Raw genomic sequence first — 21704 nt, forward strand, 5'->3', positions numbered from 1 at the left:
GCTCCCAAAACCCCTGGAGCATCTCCAAATCCTCTGGAGCGTCTCCAAATCCCCTGGAGGCATCCCCAAGTCCCTTGGAAGCATTCCCAAAACACCTGGAGGTATCCCCCAAACCCCTGGAGCATCTCTAAACCCCCTGAAGAATCCCCAAACACTTGGAGGCATCCCCAGAACTCCTGGAGAACTCTCAAATTCCCTGGAGCATCCCCTAAATCCTCCGGAGAATCCCCAAAACCCCTGGGGTATCCCCAGAATTCATGGACCATCCCCAAAACCCCTGGAGCATCCCTAAATCCTCATGAGCATGCCCAAATCCCCTGGAGCATTCCCACATCCCCTGGAGCATCCCCAAGCCTCCTAGAGCATCCCTAAATCCCCTGGAGCATCCCCAAAATCCCTGGAACATCCCCAAATCCCCTGGAACATCCCCAAATTCCCTGGAACATCTCCCAAACCCCTGGAGCATCCCCCAAAGCCCTGATTCATCCTCAAATCCCCTGGATTCATCCCCAAATCCCCCAGATTCCCATGCTGAGGGGTTGGAAGCTCTGGCACAGGGTGAATTTTTCAGGCTGTTGTTTTCCCCCATGTCTGAGCCCCCCCCCCCAGAGCTCAAAACTGAGGGAATTCCATGGAATTCTGCATTCTGGACAGGAGGGTTTGGGGCTGGCAGCGTGGGGATGGGTGTGCAGCCCCCAGGGGTGGGATCAGCCTCTGTGGAGGGATTTCCTGGGGGTCCCTCCACTCTTCCTGGTGTTCAATTCCAATTTCCTGGTGTTCCTTCCACTTTTCCTAGTGTTAATTCCACTTTTCCTGGTGCTCATTCCGCTTTTCTTGGTGCTAATTGCACTTTTCCTGGTGTTCCCTCCACTTTTCCTGGTGTTCACTTTTCCTGGTATTCATTCCACTTTTCCTGGTGGAAATTTCACTTTTCCTGGTGCTCATCTCACATTTCCTGGTGTTCATCCCACTTTTCTTGGTTTTAATTCCACTTTTGCTCGTGTTTCTGGTGTTTATTCCACTTTTCTTGGTGTTCCTCCACTTTTCCTGGTGTTCATCCCACTTTTCTTGGTGTTCCCTCCACTTTTCCTGGTGCTCATCTCACATTTCCTGGTGTTAATTCCACTTTTCCTGGTGCTCACCCCACTTTTCCCGGTGTTCACTTTCCCCGGTTTTCCCTCCACTTTTCCTGGTATCAATTCCAATTTTCCTGGTGTTCTCTCGACTTTCCCTGGTATTCATTCCACATTTCCTGGCATTAATTCCACTTTTTCTGGTGCTCACTCCACATTTCCTGGTGTTCCCTCCACATTTCCTGGTGTTCATCCTAATTTTCCTGGTGTTCTTTCCACTTTTCCTGTTATTCCTTTCACTTTTCCCGGTGTTAATTCTACTTTTTCTGGTGCTCACCCCACTTTTTGTGGTGTTCTTTCCACTTTTCCTGGTGTTCCCTCCACCTTTCCTGGTGTTCACTTTTCCTGGTGTTAATCCCACTTTCCCTGGTGTTCATCCCACTTTTCTTGGTGTTAATTCCACTTTTCCTGGTGTTCATCCCACTTTTTCCAGTGTTCACTTTCCCTGGTGCTCCCTCCACATTTCCTAGTGCTCACTCCACATTTCCTGGTGCTCACTCCACATTTCCTGGTATCCACTTTTCTGTTGTTAATTCCACTTTTCCTGGTATTTATCCCACTTTCCCTGGTGTTCCCTGCACTTTTCCTGGTGTTCCCTCCACTTTTCCTGGTGTTCCCTCCACTTTTTGTGGTGTTCATTCCACTTTTCTCCATCCCACCAAGCAATTCTGCCTGTGCAGCTCTGTTTGCACCCTGATGGTTCTGTCCCCACTAAAACCTCTCCAATGGCTTTCCTGAATGATGTCTTGACTTTTCCCCAAGTTTTCATTTCAGACAGTGCCCCAGGGATGTTTTTGGGCCATTCCTTGTGCTCTCACCCTGCTCCACCCCCTGGGCACAGCTCTGTGCTGTTTCTCTGCCTCTCAACCCCGCTCCTGTTCAACCTCACAGCTCTGAGGGCAAAAATACACCCAGGTTTCATTTCAAAAACTGCAGTGGAAACTTTCTATGGAAAGAGGCCACCCCAAAAAGCCCCTGCAAGAACCAAGCCCGGCAGAACAACTTCCTCTGGCTGCTTTGTTTTCCGTTTGCATCAGCCCTGGCCTCCCTGGGGCTCTGCACTTGTGGTTCTTTGGTGTCACCCAGCACAAGTGCAGCACAACCTCGGTGCATGCAGGAGATTTTGATGTTTTTTGGCTTTTTGAATCTTTCTGATAAGGGAAAAAAAAAAACCAAACAAAAAATAACTCAGCTGAGCTTTGAACAGAGGGAGAAGTGGCAGGAGTGGAGGTAAAAATTAGAATTGGTCAGGAAGATGCTCCTGATGAGGATGGAGAAAGAGAGGAAAAGAGAAAAGGGGGAAAGGATAAAAGTGGAAAAGGAGAAAGGGAGAAAAGGAGAAAAGGAAAAAAAGGGGAGAGGGAGAAAAGGAGAAAAAAAAAGAGAAAGAGAGAGAAGGAGAAAAGGAGAAAGGGAGAAAAGAAAAGGAGAAAAAGAGGAAAGGAGAAAAGGAGAGAAGGAGGAAAAGAGAAAAGGAGAAAAAGAGAAAAGGAGAAAAGGAGTGAAGGAGTGATGGGAGAGAAATGGCCAAAGTATGGGAGCTGCTCCACCAGGGAGAGGGGAATGCTGAGGGATTCAGCCATGGAGGCTGAGCTGCTGCTGCCAGGCTGGGAGAGCTCAGCTGGGAGAGGCTTTGTCACAGAGCCATGGGATGGTTGGGATGGAAGAGACCTGAAATCCACCCAGTGCCACCCCATCCATGGCAGGGACACCTGCCACTGTGCCAGGTGCTGCCAGCCCCAATGCCCAGCCTGGCCTTGGGCACTGCCAGGGCTCCAGGGGCAGCCACAGCTGCTCTGGGCACCCTGGCACAGCCCAAACCTCTCTAACCAGGCCTTGCCAGCCTACAAACCCCCTGTGGCAAATGGCACTGGGGGCACCTGCAACCAGCCAGGCAATCATTCTTTCCTTTCCTTTCTCCATTTGCTGCAATGGGTTTTGGTGCTGGTTTCCATCCTTGATTGAGGAATGTGAATGCCAGAGTGGTTTGGGTGGGAAGGGATCTTCAATGGCAGCTGATTGCAGGGCAGGGCCACCTGCCACTGTGCCAGGTGCTGCCAGCCCCAATGTGCAGCCTGGCCTTGGGCACTGCCAGGGCTCCAGGGGCAGCCACAGCTGCTCTGGCAATTCCAGCCCAGCCCCTGCCCACCCTGCCAGGGAACAATTCCCAATTGCCAAGATCCCATCCAGCCCTGCCCTCTGGCACTGGCAGCCATTCCCTGCCTCCTGTCCCTCCATCCTTGTCCCCAGTCCCTCTGCAGCTCTCCTGGAGCCCCTTCAGGCCCTGCAAGGGCTCTGAGCTCTCCCTGGAGCCTTCTCCTCTCCAGGGGAGCATCCCCAGCTCTCCCAGCCTGGCTCCAGCCCTGACTCCTTGCAGCAGTTCCACACCTTCCCTGTGTTTATCCAGCTTGTAAAGCCTTAAAACCCCAAAAGTCCCAATTCGTCCCCGGTGTGACAGCACAGAGCAGTGCAGATGTCCCCTGTCCCTGTGACCCTGGTGGCAGCTGGGCCCTTCCTGGCTGTGAGTTTCCACTTTTCCTGGTGCTCATCCCACATTTTGGGACCTGCAGAGTGAAATTTCTCATTTTCACCCCTGGGGAAGATGGAGCAAAGAATTTTTTTCCTTAATGAGTGGTTGGGACACAGCTTTGAGCATCTGATTTCCTGCTGGCCTCGGCCTCGGTGCCATTTTCTGCTCACAGATGGAGCTAATGGCCAATGTTCTGCAAAGACATTTGGGGTTTTTATTTTTTCTTTCCCCTTTTCTCTCTGTCTGATTGCATCCTCAAGAGCTGCTGGTTCAATCTCAGTTCACAGCCTCTCTCCACTTCCTTTAGAGCAGCAGAGAACTTCTCCTCTGCACAAGTGCCAAACCCTCAAAGCCCTTCCCCGTGCCTGTGACTCCCCTTGCTGCTCTGAGCCATTTCTAAAGGCAGAGCTCAACGTGAGCAACCCAAAATAAACATTATATTAGAATATAATACATTAAATAAATATTTGTTGGTAAAATAAACCCAAGGAGGAGCAGGAATGGGCCACAGGAGTAATTTCTCCCTTGGCTTTGGTGCTCTCTTGGTGTGGATGTGGGGGAAGGAATGAGCTTAGAGCTGCTGCTCTGAGGAGCCACATTACAGAATCCCAGAATTGTTTGGGGTTTTTAATGGAAGGGACTTTAAAACAGAAGATGCCACAGGCACTGAGGAGCTCGAGTGAGGATTTATTTCAAGGGTCTCTTGTTAGATTCTGCTCTCGAAACTTGGGACCAACCTGAGAAGCCGCAGCCAGGCTCCTGCTGCTCAGCTCCAGCTTAACCAGGAGCCATCAACCCCTCCTGGCCTTGGAACAAAGAATTTTAGGTTAAAAGGGAAAAAGATAACAAAAAATGAGCAGTGCAGGCACTGGAGATGAAGCAGCTTTAGAACCTCTTTTACCAGGGCAGCTTCCACCTCCAGGCTGGAGTTAGAAATTCATTTCCCGGCCACAGATATGAATTCCCAAAAATTCCTCTCTCCCTCCCCGAGCCAGGGCAGGGTGGCAGCTCCTGGGAGCTCCTCCAGCCCTTCTGGGGCTGCTGGCACTGCCAGAGCCAATGTCCAGCCTGGCCTGGAACTGGGGAAAGGGGGATGAGGATCCCCTGGGGGTCAGGACACGCCTGGAGTTGCCAATTCCATGGATCCCTGTAGAGCTTGGAGCTGCTGCTCTGAGGAGCCACAGCACAGAATCCCAGAATTGTTTGGGGTTTTAAAGGAAGGGACTTTGAAACTCATCTTGTTCCACAGGCAGGGACACCTTCCCTGGTGGCTCCAATGTCCAGCCTGGCCTGGTTCAGCCCCAGGGATGCAGGGGCAGCCACAGCTGCTGCTGTGCTCTGCAGGGAGCTGACAATTGGGGTTTCATCCCACCCTTCAGCCCAGCTTTGACAGAGACAGCACCTTGTGCTCTCCTTCCCTCACTGAACCTTCCTGGAACCTCAGCATTGCCTGGCACTGAGGGACCTGGGGAGCATCTGCAGCCTGACAGGGCCAGAGGGGGAGATTTGGAGGAGAATCCAGAGCAATTCCATTTCCCAGTGGCTCAGCCCTGTGACCGTGTTCACAGGGGTTTTTGGATGAGGGAAGAGACGAGGATCTGACTCCATGTTTCAGAAGGCTGATTTATTATTTTATTATATATATTACATTAAAACTATACTAAAAGAATAGAAGAAAAGGTTTCATCAGAAGGCTGGCTAAGAATAGAACAGGAAGGAATGATAACAAAGGTTTGTGGTTCAGGCTCTCCGTCCAAACCAGCTGGGCTGTGATTGGCCATTAATTGCATCCAACATGGGCCAATCACAGATGCACCTGTTGCATTCCACAGCAGCAGATAATCAATGTTTACATTTTGTTCCTCAGGCTTCTCAGCTTCTCAGGAGGAAAAATCCTAAGGAAAGGATTTTCCATAAAAGATGGACACAGCCCTGATCCCAGAGCAGCCCAAACTGCTGGGATGGATTTTCCCTTCTCCTCCCTGCAGCACCGACAGCTCCAGGGGAGAGCTCAGCTCTGCCCTGGGCTGGGTCCATCCATGGACATTGGGCTCCCTGGAACCTTGGGAAGGGTTCTGGCTTGTCCCAGATTGCAAGGCACGATATGTTCTATTTGCCATCTCTTAGAGCTGGGGCAGTTATCCTCTGTTCAGTGGGCTTGTTTCCTTATCTCTTCCACACCCACTCCTCCCTCGGGAGGGGACACCTGCTGATAACAGCTATTGAATGTCCCTGCATGGCTGATAAGAACTACAGCATCCCATTGGGAGATGTGAGCCCAGAGGGAGGAGCCAAGCGTTCCTACCCGGATATAATCTCCAGGCTCCCTGGAACCTTTGGAAGCTTTCTGGCTTCAGGAAATGCCAGCAGGATCTGGGTCAGGTGGGAGCTTTATCATCCTTTATCCAGTGCAGAGTGTCCTGGGATCTCTCTCCTCTTCCCCTCCCGCCTTGGTGCCACCTCCATGAGCTCCTGAGCTCCCAGCTCTCCTGAGCTGGGCTGGCTGGGTGTGTCCCACCCCAGGCTCAGCCCCTGCATTCCCACATCTCCAGCCCAACACCTCCTGGTTCAACGCCCAAACCTGCCAAGCTTTCACTCCCTGCTCCCTCTGGGGCTGCAGCGAGGCTTTGGGGTTTCTGAGCTGCTGAGAGCCCTGGCAAGGAGCCCACAGGTGGAAATAACTGAGCAGGAATTTCTTACCCTGCACTGGGCCAGGTTTGGGCTGTCCTCACCCTGCCAGCCACAGAGCCTCCCATTCACCCTGGGTGTTTGAACCCTGCAGAGCTTTGGGGTGTTCCTGGGGAGCACTGCTCCCCTCAGAGCACAGCTCCAGGCTTCTCCATGGCCCCTCCAGCCTGGGAATGGGGAAACCAACAGGAATGCTGGTCTTGGGAAGGGAGCATGGGAATAAAGAACCAAGAGAGGGTTCCCAGGAGGAGAGGTTGGGACTGGTCCCAGCCTGGTGGTCATGACAAGGCCTTGGTTTAATTCCCTGGAAAATGACAGTAAAGTTCTGCTTAGGCCTGATCCTAATCTGGCCCCTGATGTTAATTCATCCTGATTCATTGCTCAGAGCACAAGAGGCTGCACAGGAAATGAGCAAAAAGCATTACTGAGAAAAAAAAAAAATAAAAAAATCTCTGATTTCACACTTGGTGGTGTGGGGAGCGAAGCTTTGAGGATGCTGTTCTTGCTGCACCAGAATTCATTCACTTTTTTTTTTGTTTTGGCTCGTGAAGAGCTCTTTCCCCTCACCCTCAGGAGCACTGGATGCAATTAAGCTCAGCAGCAGTGGCCCTTTGCAGCTCCTTCCTGTCAGCAGGGGAAATTACACAGAAATTGGGGACTTTTGGGTTCTTTTCCCCATATCAGTGAGTGAATGGCCATTGCAGACATTCAGCTCCTCGGTGCTGTCACCTCACAAGGATTTCAGCTCAGCTGGGCCTGGTTTTAGCTCTGAATCAGGAGCCTGGATGGTTTGAGCTGCTCATTATTTGGCCTCCTCTCGTGCTGGGGGGGTGTTTGCGATGCAGCAGTGCTGGGAGATGGAGAGCTGCTGCCCCAGCTCCAGGCTGTGCTTTACAGAGCTGCTTTCAGCCCCAAACTGAGATTTCTCCTCCAAATGGCTTTGGAAGTTTTTATCTCTCAAAAAGGAGGATCAGAAGGCCCAGTCCAAACCTCTCCTTCTGGGGACCCTCTCTTGGTCCTTTATTTCCATTCTCCCTTTCCAAGTCCAGCATTCCCATTGGTTTCCACCTTCCCAGGCTGGAGGGGCCACGGAGAAGCCTGGAGCTGTGCTCTGAGGGGAATTAAATGCATTTGATTCTGAGGGGAATCAAATGCAGAGCTGTGCTCTGAAGGGAATTAATGCATCTTCCAGGGAATCAAACCAAGGCCTTGTCATGACCACCAGGCTGGGACCAGTCCCAGCCTCTCCTGCTGGGGACCCTCTCTTGGTTTTTATTTCCATGCCCCCTTCCCAAGCCCAGCATTCCCATTTATTTCCACCTTCCCAAGCTGGAGGGGGCCATGGAGAAGCCTGGAGCTGTGCTCTGAGGGGAATTAATGCATCTTCCAGGGAATTAAACCAAGGCCTTGTCATGCTGGGCTGACCTCCAGGCTGGGACCAGTCCCAACCTCTCTTGGTCCTTTATTCCCATGCTCCCTTCCCAAGACCAGCATTCCTGTTGGTTTCCCCATTCCCAGGCTGGAGGGGCCATGGAGAAACCTGGAGCTGTGCTCTGAGGGGAGCAGGACTCCCCAGGAACACCCCAAAGCTCTGCAGGGTTCAAACACCCAGGGTGAATGGGAGGCACCGTGGCTGGCAGGGCAAGGAGAGCCCAAACCTGGCCCAGTGCAGGGTGAGAAATTCCTGCTCAGTTATTTCCACCTGTGGGCTCCTTGCCAGGGCTCTCAGCAGCTCAGAAACCCAAAAGCCTCCCTGCAGCCCCAGAGGAGGGGAAAGCCCTGAATCAAGGGGAGGCAGGGAATGAAAGCTTGGCAGGTTTGGGGTTGAACCAGGAGGTATGGGGCTGGAGATGTGGGAATGCAGGGGCTGAGCCTGGGGTGGGACACACTCAGCCAGCCCAGCTCCAGGAGAGCCATGGGGGTGGCTCCAAGCTATGAGGGGAAGAGGAGACATTTCTTTAATAGGGAAGAAAATAAAAGGATAAAATCAACAATGCAGTAAACTAAACTAACACTGCCAGAGTCAGAAGCCAACCTGACACCCTGTGGGTCAGGCTGTTGGCAGCAGTCCCATTGGAATTGTGGCTCAGCCCTCCTGCAGTGTCAGGGCTGGTTCTGCTGGAGCAGGGATCCTGGAGAAAGGTGCAGTGTCTTCCTCTGAAGATCCAGGGGCAGAGGCAGCTGCTGTTCCTCTGGGCAATCCAGTGCAGAAGCCGTGCTGGTGTTCCACAATCTCCAGATTCTATCCGGGTAGGAATGTTTGGCTCCTCCCTCTGGGCTCCCATCTCCCAATGGGATGCTGTAGTTCTTATCAGCCATGCAGGGACATTCAATAGCTGTTATCAGCAGGTGTCTGCCTGCAGGGAGAAATGGGTGTAGAAGAGATAAAGAAAAAACTGCCCCAATTACCAGAAGATAACTGCCCCAGCTCTAACAGATAGCAAATAGAATCCATCTTGCCTTGCAATCTGGGACAAGCCAGAACCCTTCCCAAGGTTCCAGGGAGCCCAATGTCCATGGATGGACCCAGCCCAGGCACAGCTGACTCTCCCCTGGAGCTGTAGGTGCTGCAGGGATGAGAAGGGAAAAGCCATCCCAGCAGTTTGTGCTGCTCTGGAATCAGGGCTGAGCTGCTGGGAAAAGGGAATTGCTCTGGATTCTCCTCCAAATCTCCCCCTCTGGCCCTGTCAGGCTGCAGATGCTCCCCAGGTCCCTCAGTGCCAGGCAATGCTGAGGTTCCAGGCAGGTTTTGTGAGGGAAGGGGAGCACAAGGTGCTGTCTCTGTCAAAGCTGGGCTGAAGGGTGGGATGCAACCCAAATTGTCACCTCCCTGCAACTCCAGGTGTGTCCTGACCCCCAGGGGATCCTCATCCCCCTTTCCCCAGTTCCAGGCCAGGCTGGACATTGGCTCTGGCAGTGCCAGCAGCCCCAGAAGGGCTGGAGGAGCTCCCAGGAGCTGCCACCCTGCCCTGGCTCGGGGAGGGAGAGAAGAATTTTTGGGAATTCATATCTGTGGCTGGGAAATGAATTTCTAACTCCAGCCTGGAGGTGGAAGCTGCCCTGATAAAAGAGATTCTAAAGCTGCTTCATCTCCAGTGCCTGTACTGCTCCTTTTTTGGTTTTGTTTTTTTTTTTTTTTCCCCTTTTAACCTAAAATTCTTTGTTCCAAGGCCAGGAGGGGCTGATGGCTCCTGGTTAAGCTGGAGCTGAGCAGCAGGAGCCTGGCTGTGGCTTCTCAGGATGCTGCTAAACCAGGCTGGAGCTCCACTTGCCAAAGAAATGCAGAAAGAAATGTTGGGATGTTTGTCAATCAGCAAGGCCAGCAGTCATTTCCATCAGTGTTTGTGGCTGGGAAAGCCTCAGCAACCAGGGAGGGATGGGGCAGAAATTCCTGCTGCAGCCAGGAAAGCTCTCACTGTGCTGCTGAAGGGGAATGCTGATTTAGTGGTTTTTTGGTTTGGTTTTTTTGTTTGTTTGGTTGGGTTTTTTTGTTTTGTTATTAAAATGAAAGTTCCCTTGTGATAAAAGCCTCTTCTGGCACTGAGTTCTCCCAGGCTCTCCACAGCCAGGTGGCAGCGAGGCCTTGGTGATCATGGAATGGTTCAGGACCTTCCCTTCCCTTCCCTTCCCTTCCCTTCCCTTCCCTTCCCTTCCCTTCCCTTCCCTTCCCTTCCCTTCCCTTCCCTTCCCTTCCCTTCCCTTCCCTTCCCTTTTTTCCCATTCCCTGGGCAGCAGGGGAATGAATTCCTCCTCCCCACCAGGCTGGGGTTGCCCAGAGGAGTTTTTGGTATCTCCACTGCTCTGCCCACAGATTCCAACCCCAAACTCCCTTCCCCTCCCCTGATGTGACTGCTCCTGGTGGGCAGAGCAGCTCAGTCCTGATTCCCCTCCAGATTTTCAGGAAAACATTGATATTTTCAGAAAATGATATTGATATTTTGAAATACTGCAAGTATTTCAAAATATTGAAAATATTTTCCAAGGAAAACATGGATATTCCAGATCCTGCTGTGGCTGGGGAGGCCTGGAGAGGTCACGGGGCTCTGGGGGCAGAGCAGCCCAACAGCAACTTGGGGACACCCTGGAAATGCTTCATTTTCCTTACAAAAGGTCCAGAAGATCTAAAATGGAGGTCCAAAAGGTCCTCAGGCTGGTGGGATTTGTGTCCCACAGAAGGGATTCCATCAGCTTGTAGTGAAAAATCAGATTATTTGTGGTGTCAGGGCCTGGTTCTTTGCAGGGTTTGTAGTGGGAAAGGGAAGAAGCTGTGATGTGGGTGTTGTTTGGCTTTTGGGAATTAGGAATTGTTCCCTGTGAGGGTGGGGAGGGGCTGGAATGGATTTCCCAGAGCTGCTCCATCCCTGGAAGTGATGCAAAACTCAAACTATAGGATGGGGAATCACAGAATTATGGAATTATGGCTGGAAGGGACCTCAAATCCCATCCAATGCCACCCCAGCCATGGCAGGGACACCTGCCACTGTGCCAGGTGCTCCAGCCTGGCCTTGGGCACTGCCAGGGCTCCAGGGGCAGCCACAGCTGCTCTGGGCACCCTGGCACAGCCCAAACCTCTCTAACCAGGCCTTGCCAGCCTACAAACCCCCTGTGGCAAATGCCACTGGGGGCACCTGCAACCAGCCAGGCAATCATTCTTTCCTTTCCTTTCTCCATTTGCTGCAATGGGTTTTGGTGCTGGTTTCCATCCTTGATTGAGGAATGGGAATGCCAGAGTGGTTTGGGTGGGAAGGGATCTTCAATGGCAGCTGATTGCAGGGCAGGGCCACCTGCCACTGTGCCAGGTGCTGCCAGCCCCAATGTGCAGCCTGGCCTTGGGCACTGCCAGGGCTCCAGGGGCAGCCTCTGTGCCCAGGGTGATGCTGGGAGGCTCCTTTTGATCTCTTGAGATCCCTGGGAAAATCCCAGAACCTCCCTGTTCCCAGCTGTGCTCAATAAAGATTTTGTTGGTGACAAGCCCAGCTTAAACTGTCCCCAAATGGCGCTGGGACCCCTCTGCCAGCCCAGAGCCTGCTCTGGATCTATTTCTGGGCTTTGTGGAAATGCTGAAAATCCTGTGAGGCTCCTGTCAGGAGCCCCCTGCCCCAGCCTGGTTCCTGCTGAGGAATCAGAGCAGCTCTGCTGAGCCTTCCACCTGCAAGGGAAGGGTTTGCTGCTCTGTGGGAAGGCAGATTGGTGCAAAAATAAATCTGCTTTGAGATCCTGTCACGTGAAGGGCACCTGCAGATGTTTGAGTTGAATATTTTTAATTTTTTTCTAATTAAAAGGGTAATTTTTTGGATTATTTTACTGGACAGGGCTCCCCCTCCATTGATCCTCACCCTCTGGGTGCTGTTGGCACGTCTTGGTCTCTTCAATCTCTGTTTCTTGTCCACAAAATTGATGGAATTTTACTTCTTTCCCCTGTGCAGACAGATCCCTCTGCCTGTGTGGGTGATGTGCTGGAGGAGCTGTTAATTTAGTTAATTAACTTGTGTAATTGAGCCACTGAGTTGCTTCCTGAGGGGTTTTTCTACCCTTGGAAAGAAAAACAATTGGCAGTCCAAGGTAAAGCCACTTCCTCGTGGGCTGTGCCTTAAATTCCCTGATCCAGGTGTTGGAGAGCCATTGAATACCCTGAATTCCCACTCAGGAAACTCCTCCTGGGGTGTCTGGTGCAATTTAGGGCTGGGAATGTAGGAGAGATGAGGGTAGGATGGTGGGGATGGACAGAGAGCAGAGATCTCTGCAGCCAGGGCTGGGAACTTGTGGTTTATTGCAAAGGGCCTGGGTGCAGGGCCCTGCTGGGAGCTGCCAGCCACAGCTCAGAGCAGGGCCCAGAGAGGAGCCCCAAAGAGACCCAAAGAAAGAGAGAGAGAGCAAAGAATAAAAACAAAAGGGAAAAAGAGGTAAAGAAAATGGTAAAGAGAAAGAAGGCAAGAGTGTGCTAAAGAGGATGAGACAGCAGAGAATAAAAGTAAGAGGGAAAAGTGCAAAATTGCAGTTACAACACCATAAATCTTATTCTGTGCTGAATATTCTAATTCTCACTAACCGATCTAGTACAAGATACAAATCCTACAGCATTTACATACTATAAGATTAGTATATAACATTTACATACTATATATATATAACTATTACATACTATAAGAACTAGAGTTACTTATATATATATACTTATATTACTTACATTATATTATATTTATTATATTGTATTGTATTATATTATACTTATATATATTATACTTATATATATGTATATATATAATATATATAAGTAATATATTTTACATATATATATATACATGTAGTGTGTGTGTATGTATATATCTATATCTATATCTATATCTATATCTATATATCTGTGCATATATATATATATATATATGTATACTATATTTACTATAAGAATCATTACATTCCCACACTGGGTTACATTTTAAACCCTAAAAACTCCTCTTTGGGCCCTTCTGCCAAGCTGGCAGGGTCTGCTCTGAGCCTTGGGCCTGTCTGCAAGCAGAGGGGATTGTTTGATCCAAAGGGGATCACCTTCAGCTGGCCATGCCATTGTTCTCCAGTTGTTCAGTAACTGAGGGATCTCAAAGCTTGCTTTCATTTCAATCTCACTTAGAGTTTCCATATTCTCAAAATCTTTTGCCAGGCAATCGTATTTATAAGGCTTTCCTGTTTCACCTTCCTTAGCAGTGACCACCCTGACAAACCCTACAGGTGATTTATCCTTTGTGTTGTGTCCCTTGGGTTTGAAGAGCAGGGCGAGTCCTCCCTGTGGTCTTCACTCCAAATCAATCCCCACACTGGGAATGTGAGTCCCCATCCCTGGAAATGTCCAGCAAAGCCCTGGGTGTGACATTTGGGGACACGGCTTGGTGGTGGCCATGGTGGGGCTGGTTTGTGATTGGGCTGGATGGTCCTGGAGGGCTTTTCCAACCAAAATGAAGCCACAAATCTGATTTTCTTCTCTGGATTTCCAGTCTTTGCTCTTTCCACTCATTTCAGATCATTCTCCTTCAGAATTTATCTGTGATTTGACTGAAATATCCAACCAAAACAATACCACAAATCTGATTTTCCTCCCTGGATTTCCACTCTGTGCTCTCTCCTTCCATCTCAGACCATTCTCCTTGGGAATTTATCTGTGATTTGACCGAAATGTCCAACCATAACAATGCCACAAATCTGATTTTCCACTCTGGATTTCCACTCTGTGCTCTATCCCTCCATCTCAGATCATTCTCCTTGTCCTCATTGGGAATTGATCTCTGATTTGATGGAAATGTCCAGCGCCAGCACCTCAGTGAGGCCAGAGAGATGGAAAGTTCCCTTTGTTTATTTGTTGGATATTTTGTCTCTGCATCACAGCAAATGTTGGGGTTTATTTTATTGCACTATTTCATGTTGGGTTTTATTTTATTGCACTATTTCATGTCCAGCTCCTGGAAATCCTGAGATTTCCCAAATGCCACCCTTTCAAGCCTGTGTTTATCTCCCTGGTGGCCATGTCATTGATTATTCCTGCCTCACCAATTCACCCATCATTTCTGAAGTGTTTTTCTTTTTTTCTTGTTTCTTCCAGACCATTTCTACAATTTATCAAGACCATTTCAACTCCTAATCCTGGCTCTGAAGCACCTGCAGCCTGTCCCAGCCTGGTATCTGCAGCAATTTTAGTAAGAAAAATCTTATTTTCCATCCTCCAAATGCTTTTTAATGGTTCCAACCTGTGCTGGAGCTCCCATTTTCCCTTGGGCATTGTGGAATTGGATTTGATGATCCTGGTGGGTCCCTTCCATCTCAGAATATCCTTGGGCCACTCTGAAAATTTATAATTTGCCTTGCAGAAGGTCCAGAAGGTCCAGAATGGAGCACAGCTCCTCAGGATGGTGGGATTTCTTTCCCAAAGAGGAGACTGGAATGTTTGTAATGAAAAATCAGATTATTTGTGGTGTCAGGGCCTGGTGCAGAATTTGGAATGAGAAAGGGAAGAAAGTGTGATTTGGGGGTTGGTTGGGTTTTGGGAATTAGAAATTGTTCTCTGGGAGGGTGTCCCAAAGAGAGGATTGAAATGTTTTTAATGAAAAATCAGATTATTTATGGTGTCAGGGCGTGGTTCTGTGCAGGGTTTGGAATGGGAAAGGGTTTGGAGTGTGATTTGGGTGTTGGTTTGGTTTTGGGAAGGAGCTGTTCCCTGGGAGAATAGGATTTGTGTCTCAAAGAGAAGATTCCATCAGCTTGGGACGTTTGTAATGAAAAATCAGAATATTTGTGGTCAGGGCCTGAGTAAAGCTGGCTTGTGCAGGGCTTGGAGTCTGACAGGGAAGAAACTGTGATTTGGGGCTTGGTTTGGTTTTGGGAAGAAATTGTTCCCTGGGAGAATTGGATTTCTGCCCCAAAGAGAGGATTCCATCAGCTTAGTAAGTTTGTAATGAAAAATCAGAATATTTGTGGCGTCAGGGCCTGGTTATGTGCAGGGAAAGGGAAAAGGAAGAAAGTGTGATTTGGGGCTTGGTTGGGTTTTGGGAATTAGGAATTGTTACCTGGGAGAGTGGGATTTGTGTCGCAAAGAGGGGATTGGAATGTTTTTAATGAAAAATCAGATTATTTGTGGTGTCAGGGCCTGGTTCTGTGCAGGGTTTGGAGTGTGACAGGGAAGAAAGTGTGGTTTGGGGCTTGGTTGGATTTTGGGAATTAGGAATTGCTCCCGGGCAGGGTGGGGAGGAGCTGGGCTGGAATTGCCAGAGCTGCTGTGGCTGCTCCATCCCTGGCCAGGCTGAGCAGCCTGAAGGTGTTCCTGGATTGGAACTGGATTGATTTAATTTCCTTTCCAACCCAAACCATTCCTAGAAAATCAGCAATTCAGCTTTTTCCCGTGGGTTTGGGCAGTTTTGGCTTTTCCTTTGCTCCCCACCTGCCATGGACCCCTTTGGCTGCCTTTGGCTCCCCCTCATTCCTCAAGGAGGGTTTGGGGCTGAGACCCCAAGGGCAGAAATGCAAACTGGGTTTATTTCATGCAAACTGGGTTTATTTCATGCAAATTTGGTTTATTTCATGCATTTAAACCAGCTCTGGATGCTCCAAACCCTTGTAATTTTGCCCTCTTTCCAACACTGTGTGATTGTACCTGTATCTGCACAGGTTCATTTTGGTGCAGATGGCAAGAATTCCAGGAATTATGACTTTCTGAGGAATAAAAGGTTTATTATAGAGCAGATTTATATTTATAATGTAAAGCGTCAGAGCCACAGGCTATCCCCAGGGACAAAATCCAGCGGGCAGCCACTGCTGGTGTTCCTGTGACTGTCAGGGCTTAGCAAATAAGAAATGAAAACAAATCCAGGGCCCCAAAGGTGATCAGGTGCAAATAAAATTAATTAATTCCTTGTTTTTCCCTCAGGAGGAGTCTAAATCCAGGCTTTGCTCTTGTGTTTGTCAGGGCATTCTTGGGTTTAGGCTTTCTCTGTGCCATCCAATGTTTCTGAAAGTTGAATTTAAACAAACAAAAAGATAAATATCTGCTTGTTTTTCACCTCAGACTTCCTAGAAATGATCATGGGTTCGGATTTTCAGCTCCTCTGAAATTCCATGCCCATATTTGAGGGAAACTGAGGCACCAGAGTTTGCTCCAGGGCTGAGCTCGAGTGGGAAATGTCAATTTCCGTGACCTGCCTTCCCCAAAGTCACAAGAAATTGAGAGGAAACGAAGTTCTGGGAGCAAAGCCTTGCAGCTTGATATTTTCAAGGGCTTTAATGACATAAAACTGATTTACTTTGAGGGGAAAAGCTTGAAATATCCCTGCAGAGAGTACATAATGTGCATGGTTTTGTATTCATTCCCTGAATTTCAGGGGATGGATGAAACCTCTCCCAGGCATAATGGAATTATATTGGGATGTGCTCTCATCAGGATGGTGTTAAAAGCAGATGCGCAAAGGGAATTCTCTTTGGAGAAAGGGGAAAAAAACCCTTGTGTTACCAGTGAATGATTCTTAGCCCTACAATAAACCTAATCAGCTTAATTAGGATTAATTTGGCCGCTGGGCTTTTATTTGTGTGGAATAAAAACAGATCTAAGGAGTTTTGTTGAAAAACTCTGTGATTTTTAGTGATATTTTCGAGTCCTTTCACCTGGGCAGTGTAAAAATCTCTGCCTGGTTGGGCTTTTAGGGAGAATTATGCTGCACCCAGCATTTACAGCCATTAATTCTCCATCTTCTCTTGCATCTTTCATTGTCAGGAAATCCATCTGCTGTCCCCATTCCCATGTGGAGGTGACCCACCTCTCCCTGGCTGTCTTCAAATGTGGTTTTTTGGAGTTGGTTTTTTTTTTGAGAATTGTACCAAATCTCTCCTCTGGCAGCAGCCTGGTTCTGCTCCTGCTCTGCTGCCCCATACCACATGAGACTTTTTCCCTCTGTCCCAACACTCCTGTAATTTTCTACCCATGTGCCTCACCCAGAGCTGCCTCTTTGCTCACTTGTTTATGTCCCTGACTTTTCTTGTCTTGGGTTGAACAGCCAGGTGTCTGCTGAGGAAGGCAGCAGCCTCACCTAAAATGGAAAATGCAAACCCCCTCCCTCTGAATTATTATAATTTTGAAATTAAGGGGCTCTCAGGCAAAGATACGGAAATAGGAATAACAGTTCTTTACTAGGAAATTAAAAATACAAATGCAATAGTACAAACAAACCCTGCCAGAGTGAGAGCAGGCCCTGGCACGCTGTGGCTCAGGCTGGTGGCACAGCCCCATGCCATGGGGGCTCAGCCCTCCTGCAGTGCCAGCTGTGGCTCTGCTGCAGCAGGGATCCTGCACAAGGGGGGAGTTTTCCTCTGAAGCTCCAGGGCCCCCCTGAGCCTCCTTTGCTCCAGGCTGAGCCCCTTCCCAGCTCCCTCAGTCCCTCCTGGGGCTCCAGACCCTTCCCAGCTCCATTCCCTGCCCTGAACATGCTCTAGCCCCTCCATGTCCCTGTCACCAGGGGCCCAGGACAGGTCTCAGCACTCAAACTGGGGCCTCCCCAGTGGGACACAGGGAGACTTCAAGTTTTGATTCTGCTTTTTTTGTCATACTTGGTTTCAGCAGTGCCACAAAGCTTGGGTGTTTTGTATCCTTCACATCTGACCTTGCTGGGATTCAGTCCAGCCCTGGGGCTGCCAACCCCAAAAGGGCACAAGGAGGTGCAGGGTGGGCACAGAGTGGCCAGGGCAGCTCAGGCTGGAGATCAGGGCAAGGCTCTTCCCCCAGAGGGTGCTGGCACTGCCCAGGCTGCCCAGGCAATGGGCACGGCCCCGAGGCTGCCAGAGCTCCAGGGATGCCCAGGCTGGGCTTGCTGGGGGCTCTGGGCAGGGTTTGGCTTTGGGATTGATCATCCCTGTGGGTCCCTTCCAGCTCAGCACATTCCATGATTGTGTGAGAGTGAGGGATGGGGGAGATGAAGGATGGGGGAGAAATTTGGGCAGCGCTGCAGGGATGGCCAGGGTGGGGTTGTTGGGGGGTCTGGGCAGGGTTTGGGGCTGGACTGGATGATCCTTGGGGTCCTTTCAGCTCAGAACATTCTGAGATCTTGTGACTTCGCTTTGCCACCACTCCCCAAGTGCAGAGGGTTGTGCTGGCAGTGTCAGATCAGAAGTTGTCCCCAGATCCTTGCTGGTCCCATGGGGACGGTGGCATCTCCTTGGCAGTGGCCTCTCAAATCCAGACTTTGCACCAGATCCTGTTTCAGACCCAGGGTTGGCTCTCAGAACCCAAAGCCCTTCCCTGAAGTCACAAAGAGCCTTTTCTGCTCACTTTTTAGTAGGAAATGTTGTCACTTCCAAAATCTGCTTTGACTCATCCCTTTACACCCCTCTCTCCTGGCATTTTACTATACTCACAGGGAGGTGTTAAGACCAGTTTTGGGCTTCTTTGCCTGTTTTTTTCAGTGTTTTCTCTCAGCTTGGTGCTGTGCAGGAGGCCTGGGCAGGGTGTGAAGTGTGTGTCCCTCAGGGGTGTCTCACTGCTCTGACATCAGCCCGTACCAGCACACAGGGGATGGTTTTCATTGAGGTACCACGCACTATTTCAAGCAGCTTCTAAAAATAAATCCCTGCCCGAGCTGCTGTTGTGGTAGCAATGTTTTATCTCTTAATTGGGGCTGTTTGCTGAGGGTGATTCATAGAAAGGAACTGAGCTTTCCAAGTTTTACCCTGAGGTGAAACAGCCGAGGTGATTTGTTGATTGTAACGAAGGCCTGGCAGCCAGGAGGAATTTTTGGATTTTCTCCACGTTTTTTCTTTTTGCTTTTCCCCTAAGGCTGCAGTGTCACATTAAACTCTGGACAAGCTCTTTCTCCTGGAGGTGTGTGGGAGGTGACAGAGCACGTTCAGTGCGGGGACAGTGACCCTCAGAGCTCTGCATGTCACATCTAATGAGAGATAATGGCTGAGGGAAGGAATGAGGAATCCCTCTGGGAATTCAAGGGGAGATATAAAACTTGTGTGTGCTCAGAGCTGTGGGGAAGAGGAGCCAGAGGTGGAGGAAGGCATTTCATGACTATCCAAGGAGCAGGAGATGACTCAGCCTTCCCACACTGTCACCTAATTCCTCCTGGGCCCCTCACTACAAACAAGGCCTGGAGGGGCTGGAGCACATCCAGGGCAGGGAATGGAGCTGGGAAGGGTCTGGAGCCCCAGGAGAGGCTGAGGGAGCTGGGCAGGGGCTCAGCCTGGAGCAAAGGAGGCTCAGGGGCCCTTGTGGCTCTGCACAGCTCCTGCCAGGAGGGCACAGCCGGGGGGGGTCGGGCTGTGCTCCAGGGAACAGGGACAGGAGCAGAGGGAACGGCCTCAGGCTGGGCCAGGGGAGGTTTGGGTTGAATGTGAGGAAAAATCCCTGTCCATAGCAGGGGAACCAGCTCTGGAAAGTTCCCTGACATGACACCCACCCTGCCTGTCCTCTCTGGGGGCAGAGCTCAGGTCAGTGCTGTGTTGGGCTCTGCTCCAAGGAACAGGGACAGGAGCAGAGGGAACGGCCTCAGGCTGGGCCAGAGGGAACCTGCGGGTGCCCTCACTGGGGGAACCTGCCCTGTGTCCTCACCTGAGAAAAGGGAACCTGCCCTGCGCCCTCACTGCTGTCCCCAAGCAAAGGGAACCTGCCCTGTGCCCTCAGTGGTGCCCTGGGCAAAGGGAAGCAGAAGCTGAGCCCGAGCTGAGGCACCAGTCATTGTGCAGGGGAGGCCGCACCAAACTCTGAAGTTGCCCATGAGGTTTTCTCCTCCTTTGACCCTCTGAGGGGTGGATTTGGGGCAAAGTTTTGTTCTCCACGAGGAGGCAGAGCAGAGTGAGGCAGCGCTGCCACACTGAGTGACTCAGCTCAGGCAAGCACAGCACGTCCTGAGCAGGGAGGAACCCCCAGGACCACCCAGCCCAGCTCCTGTCCCCACCCAGGACACCCGAACAACCCCAGCCTGAGCACACTAGAGATGGCCACAAGCTCTGGCACTGTGAAGATGTGCCCACAGCACTGCAGAGCTGTTGGAGCCCTGGTTATTGAGAATTTCAGACTTTCTGTGCTGCCAGGACAGACCCTTGGGAGAACACTGCATTGACCTGAGGCTGTGGAGAAGCTTCCAGAATGGAATGACAGAACTGGGATTGTGGGTGTGGAGTTTGGATAGAAGTGTGTGAGATCACAGGGTGGGAAACTCAGAGTTTGGGGTTTAGAATATAGTAATAGATATAGAGCAAGATGGAGGTTTTAGGGCTGATCCTTCTCCTTCTCCTTCTCCTTCTCCTTCTCCTTCTCCTTCTCCTTCTCCTTCTCCTTCTCCTTCTCCTTCTCCTTCTCCTTCTCCTCCTTCTCCTTCTCCTTCTCCTTCTCCTCCTTCTCCATGGGTTTGGGTGGTTTTGTGTAATTGGACAAAAAGTCCCCATTGAGGGTCACAGGTGGTTCGTTATTGGGTTGAAAGTGAAAATAATTTAGGTGTCATTTCTTAATTGGACAGTTTATCCCTAAAAGGCCTTGTAGAGAGAGATGGGGCTCCATTTTCAGTGTGTTAGAGTGAAGTGCTGCAGAACTCAGGGTTTGTGAGACTGTGACAGAGATAAGTGCTAACAAACATCTGAGTCCAAATGAGACATACCATCTCACATTTAATCCCAACCTGGCAAAAAAAAAAAAAAAAAAAAAAAAAAAAGTTAAAACTCAACACAGAACAACAGGAAAACCACCAAAGGGCTGGAAAGTGTTGTGGTGATGATCACAAACCCCCAGCAGGATCCTTGGGGTGTCAGAGCGTTGGTTGTTGGTCTGGATGCTGCCACCTCCTCCCCTCCTGGGGTGAAAGTGCCTTTCAGGGGTGGCAGCATCCTTCTCCTCCTCCTCCTCCTCCTCCTCCTCCTCCATCAACTCAACCCCAACTCAACACAAACTGAATCTCACTTATAACAAGGGCATGGGGCATTTTGGGTTTGTCAGGATCCTGGTGTTGGCTGTGGGAGCCTGGGATCACAAGTGCTGCTCTTTGTTTAGCTCTGAAGTGGAAAGGAGCAGAGGGTCATTTTTGGGCTGATTCGGAGGTGATTTGCTGTGCATTTCAGGAATTGCTGCCTCAAAGGCAGCAAAAACAGCTAAAAAAAAAAGAGAATTGTTACCAAGGCAAAAGGGTGCCAGAGGCTGGGGCTGAGCACAGGGGAATTGGTTTTGTTTACAGGGGTCAGGCTCTTAAAAATGCTGTTTCCTTCATTCATCTTCATTAAGGAAATGACACTCAGAGCGAAAATGAAACACCCCAGGGAAATAAAACTCCTCCAAGTGTGGAGGAGAGCTGCCCAGAGCTACAGAGCATTTTGGATGAGTTTATTCACTGCATTGCCTCGTGGGGAAGGGAACCAGACCGTCCCCATCTCTGGAGGTGTCCCGGGCCAGGCTGGACAGGGCTGGGAGCACCTGGTATGGTGGGAGGTGTTCCTGCCCGTGGCAGGGGTGGGATAGTGTGAGACTGAAGGTCCCTTTCACCCCAAACCATTCCAGGATTCTGGGATTCAATAATTTAATGATTCAGCAATTCAGTGATTCCAGGGTTCTATGATTCTGTAGTTCTGTGATTCAATAATTCAGTGATTCCATGATTCAATAATACAGTGATTCGATTATTCAATGATTCAATAATTCAGTGATTCCGTGAGTCTATAATTCTGTGATTCTATGATTCAGTAATTCAATATTCAATGAACAATTGAATATTTAAGATACACAATATTCAATTGAATACTGAATATAATAACAAGAGCTCATATTTAATAATTGAATATTGAATGCTACATTCAATTGACAATTGAATATAATAATAACAACTCAATTATTCAAT

The 21704-nt window shown here is 49.9% G+C and overlaps 1 protein-coding gene across 2 annotated transcripts in view; it reads left to right on the forward strand.

Annotated features, from left to right (window-relative positions):
* Positions 1-21704, forward strand: part of HIVEP3 (HIVEP zinc finger 3) — a 297820-nt gene that overhangs the window by 182581 nt on the left and 93535 nt on the right. For both annotated transcript variants that reach the window (XM_054292448.1, XM_054292449.1), the window contains one exon: positions 13943-14036. The gene's annotated coding sequence lies outside the window, so the exon portion shown is untranslated. The remainder of the gene's footprint in view (positions 1-13942; positions 14037-21704) is intronic.

This window comes from Melozone crissalis, unplaced genomic scaffold (genome assembly GCF_028551555.1).
Source record: "Melozone crissalis strain CALT ecotype California unplaced genomic scaffold, PUWL_Pcris_2 ptg000111l_1, whole genome shotgun sequence".
NCBI classification, from domain to species: Eukaryota; Metazoa; Chordata; class Aves; order Passeriformes; family Passerellidae; genus Melozone; species Melozone crissalis.